The sequence below is a fragment of the Poromitra crassiceps genome (genome assembly GCF_964638095.1).
Source record: "Poromitra crassiceps genome assembly, chromosome: 12".
NCBI lineage: Eukaryota > Metazoa > Chordata > Actinopteri > Beryciformes > Melamphaidae > Poromitra > Poromitra crassiceps.
Window position 1 is genome coordinate 20,649,621 of NC_139632.1, and position 4,997 is coordinate 20,654,617.

Genomic DNA, 4,997 nt, shown 5'->3' on the forward strand with positions numbered 1-4,997 from the left:
AGTCTGTGCCGCGAGCCTACAAGAGAAGCTAGTCCAGAACAGCATCAAGAAATGTGCAAAATACTAGAGATGTTTCTGTTTGCACTGGGAGCAACATGGAGGGTTTGAACATCCTATGCAGGCACGTTCTTTTCCCCAGGACTTCTGGACACATCTTCCATCCATGATTTGATGTACTGTCACCATCATCTCCCTGCTATGCACAGTAACCAGAGTCGACCTGCTGTGTGTGTATTCCTCAGTGTGTGTGTGTGTGTGTGTGTGTGTGTGTGTGTGTGTGTGTGTGTGTGTGTGTGTGTGTGTGTGTGTGTGTGTGTGCGTGCGTGTGTAGGTGTGTGTGTGTGTGTAGGTGTGTGTGTATGTGTGTGTGTGTGTGTGAGAGAGAAAGGGGAGTAAAGTAGACATCACATCCATCAGCCCAGGAGGCAACAACCAGAGAGAGAGATGGTTAGTGTGTTGCTGCCCTACACTCCAGACGACTGCTCGTCTAGTCTTGAGCGGGGCTGATTCCCAGAGCATGGGCGGTGAAATATGGCACTGAATGAGCTGGAATGGTTCTGCTTGCAGCTATATTGGGAAATGTAACTTGGATGAATGTGCAATGTTTATTTCCGCTGTGTTTGTGTGTGATTTGGCAGTAGTATCCAGTGATTTGGCAGTAGTATCCAGTGATTTGGCAGTGGTATCCAGTAGTATCCAGTGGTTTGGCAGTAGTATCCAGTGGTATCCAGTGATTTGGCAGTAGTATCCAGTGGTATCCAGTGGTTTGGCAGTAGTATCCAGTGGTATCCAGTGATTTGGCAGTAGTATCCAGTGGTATACAGTGGTTTGGCAGTAGTATCCAGTAGTATCCAGTGATTTGGCAGTAGTATCCAGTGGTATCCAGTGATTTGGCAGTAGTATCCACAGTAGTATTCAGTGATTTGGCAGTAGTATCCAGTAGTATCCAGTGATTTGGCAGTAGTATCCAGTAGTATCCAGTGATTTGGCAGTAGTATCCAGTGGTATCCAGTGATTTGGCAGTAGTATATCCAGTGGTACTATCCAGTGGTTTGGCAGTGGTATCCAGTGTGATTTGGCGGTGGTATCCAGAGCTATTAATTTTGAATTTCGAGTCACGGGGCTGTAAAAAAAGAACGTAACATGTGACATGAGTCACATGATTTTAGATGGGTCAAAGTAATTATTTCCGGTGTACGAGTTGTAATATATTGTCATGTCAGAGTGTTTTGGGGTCATTAATAAACGAGATTGATTCTGTTATTTTTCTACAATTATTGCAATTGCTATTTTACATTGAAGTCAATGGGGAGAGGCTTGTGTTTTCTCCCTAAAAGGGGGCGAGGCCTAATTGCTGATCTGATGTATCCTGATTGGGAGGGGCCAGAAAAGAAAAGAGTACCAGCAGCGTTTGAGAAGTGCTGCTGCATAAGAACAAGTCACGGTACGCCAAAGAGTCAAATGGAGAAGTGCCGCACCGGTACTGCGTAGCGGTGTGCACCGGGCCGGCCCACTTCCAGCACTGGTGCTATCCGTATGTATGCGTACGTGTGCGTCTGTTAAAGTGTGCATGTCTGCATGTGTGTGTTCTGAAGTGTGCGTGTGTATACATACTGTACAGCATGTGTGTGTGTGTGTGTGAGTGTGCATGTCTGCCTGTGTGTGTTGTGAAGTGTGCATGCGTGCGTGTGTATATATACAGTATGTGTGTGTGTGCGCCTGGCCTGCATGTACGTGTGCACCTCTGTTCCCGCCCGTGCGTTGCAGCTGTAGCAGTGATTGACGAGTAACTGTGAGTGTGCAGTCAGAGCAGAGCTCAACCCCATCTGACGGATCTGTAAATATTCCCTCTTTCTGCTGCCTCAGCAATTCTCCACTGGAGCACAGCACATGGATCACATTGGCAGGGAACGAGGGGGGTGGGTGGGGGGGGGTGTTGGAGAGGGCTAGCAACTGTAGAGCTAGGAGAACGAGTGGTGTGTGTGTGTGTGTGTGAAAGAGAGAGAGAGATGGAGAGAAATGGAGAGAGAGAACAGTGGAGCTGCAGAACTCTCTTCATCAGAGCTGCAGCGTTGGGTCCTCAGGCCCTGCTGGAGCACAGCCAGTACCACACAGCAGCAACACCCAGGCCCAATGCCTCCGTCTCTCTCTGCTTTTCTCTGACAGTTGAAGGAAGTGAGGACAGCAAGACTCGAAGCTTTTATTACTCAAGAAAATGAAATCAAACAACAATACAAATACAAAGCAGGTCCTTAAATAATCCATCTCCGGCATACAGAGGCCCATGTGTAACCTCCATTGTGTAATTCCCCCCGCAGCTGGGGATCGAACCGGGAACCTTTGGCATGTGGAGCTGGACAATCTAGCACGCAGACGAAAACCCATATGTGCTCTAACATCTGTCGCTAGAGCATCTCTTAAGGCGTGTGAGGTTTACTCACTGCACAGCAACTTCCTGCTGGCTACATTACACTCACGCCCCTAAACCTCACTCCCATCCGGGTCATGGCACGTCAGGGTAACATCCGCAGCTGGGGATCGAACCGGGAACCTCCAGCATGGGCCACGACTGGCTACTGTTGCACATGCCCTCGTCAACAAGGAATACTGAACATTAAGCTCAAGTCTTGCTTTTACAAGGCACCTGAACTCACTTTCTGTTGCCTTGACTACTTTAGGGGTATTTTTTTGTTTTTATTTGTATTTTAATGACAGCTAAAATAAGAGAGGGAGAGAGACACAGAGAGAGACAGGAAGAAAAGGAAAGATGAGAGAGAGAGACAGAGAGAGAGAGAGGAGACAGAGAGAGAGAGAGAGAGAGAGGAGAGAGAGAGAGAGAGGAGACAGAGACAGAGAGAGGAGAGAGAGAGAGAGAGAGAGAGAGAGAGAGAGAGAGAGAGAGAGAGAGAGACAGAGAGAGAGGGACGGAGAGAGAGAGAGAGAGGGGAGAGAGAGAGACAGAGAGAGAGGGAGAGAGAGAGAGAGAGGAGACAGAGAGAGAGGAGAGAGAGAGAGGAGAGAGAGAGAGAGAGAGGGAGAGAGAGAGAGAGTGAGACAGAGAGAGAGAGAGAGGAGAGAGAGAGGAGAGAGAGAGAGGGAGAGAGAGAGGGAGAGAGAGAGAGAGGAGACAGAGAGAGAGGAGAGAGAGAGAGAGGAGAGAGAGAGAGGAGACAGAGAGAGAGAGAGAGAGACAGAGAGAGAGAGAGAGGAGAGAGAGAGAGAGAGAGAGGGAGGATATCCCCTGATGCAGCTACGCTCTCAGCAGTGAGTGGTGAGAAGCCAGAACGAGCGAGAACAGTTCTGCACCGGAGCGTTCCTGGGTAATTTACGAAAGTAAAAGGACATTTTAGTCGTGACCTTTATGAATCTATTTCATTAGACATTTCTCTATGTCACACGCACTCGCGCGCACGCACACACACACACACACACACACACACACACACACACACACACACACACACACACACACACACACACACACACATCCTCATATCCAAATTTCACAGCGGCGACACACAATGTTTCAGGGCAGAAGTAAAATCTTTGAAAGCACTTGGTGAGGTTGGTCCACTGGCTGATTCCATTCAGTGTGAAAGTACACTGTGAGCTTCTGTGAGGCTTTTCCAAGTCTTGATTCGGAGTCCTGTGGCTCTTTAGAAAGAGGATTTGAACGGAGCAAAAGGTTTGACATAATGTGGCTTTGTTGATTGCGTGAAATTAACTCCTGCATATGGACTTTTTACACACTGCACTCAACTGCTCTTATGCAAGAGCCCATTTTCCTTAGTACGTATAAAGCCTGCTAGCGTTTCCATGACTCTTCTGACAGAAGCCTTATGACAATAGCTTTCTTCTGTGCTAACATCATTACATTCACATGGGAGAGTGGAGTGGACCCAGGCTGCTTTCTGAATGGCTGCTCCACTGTATTTGACAAAAATACAAGCAGACTCTTGTCAGTGTTGTTTAGGAGGTTACTGTACATTTGGGTCTCTTTCAATGTGTTTATCTCATCAAATATCTTTGGCTTCGTTCTCAATTCGTTCTAGTCTAGGGTATTATTTTTCGATTAAGTTTTAATTTTCTTTCACACACTCAAAGACCTTCACCATAACTGAAATGAACAACGTTTGTTTGGGCTGCTGTGTTAACATAACCTGACCATGACTATACTCTACTACACTGAGGGACAGGCCTCATACATTTAAGAGAAAAGAGTCAAAGAGACATTAGTCCATTCATATCTCCATCAAGAGTCAAGTCTTCCGTCTTGACCCCACATGAGAAAGCATTTCCACATGCGCTCGCGTTCCTCGCGGCTCCTCTCACACGTCTCCCATTCTTGATGATTACGTTCTTGATCCTGTGTTATTTATTACCCTTGGATGTGGTATTTTATGATGTACTTGGTTGTCCTTGCTTTTTTTAAATGTTTCAGCTCTATAGCCCTGTTTCTATGTTTCCTTTATATGTACTGTAATTTATGTTGATTGTAACCTGGCTTGTAATTACTGCCTTCTTGGCCAGATCACATTCGCAAAAGAGATCTTGTATCTCAAATGTCTTATCTGGTTAAATAAAGGTTAAATAAAAAGAAAAAAATTCAAAACATGTTCCCCATCTTCTTGCTTTCGTCAGGGGGGAAAACACATCATGCAGGACCTGCCCTCCAACAAGGTACAACAGCCCAAACGCACACGCACAAATATAATCTTTGATTCACATCAATGTTATCATCTAGGAAATAAAAAAGGGGGATGCTTTAGGTCTTCTAGTTTCATATGATACCAGTACTATATCACTTTAAAAATTAGCCCGCTAGAGCCTCTGAGAGGCAGTAATCTCGGCCGCGGACGAGGATTCGAAAATCGGGGACAGCTCCAGCCGGGGACAGGTCACCAAAAACGGGGACGTCTGGTCACCTTACCATTGGTCCTTTGTTGACAGGAGCAACTGCGTCAGAGTGATTTTCACATTCTGGGCTCTTTTGAAAA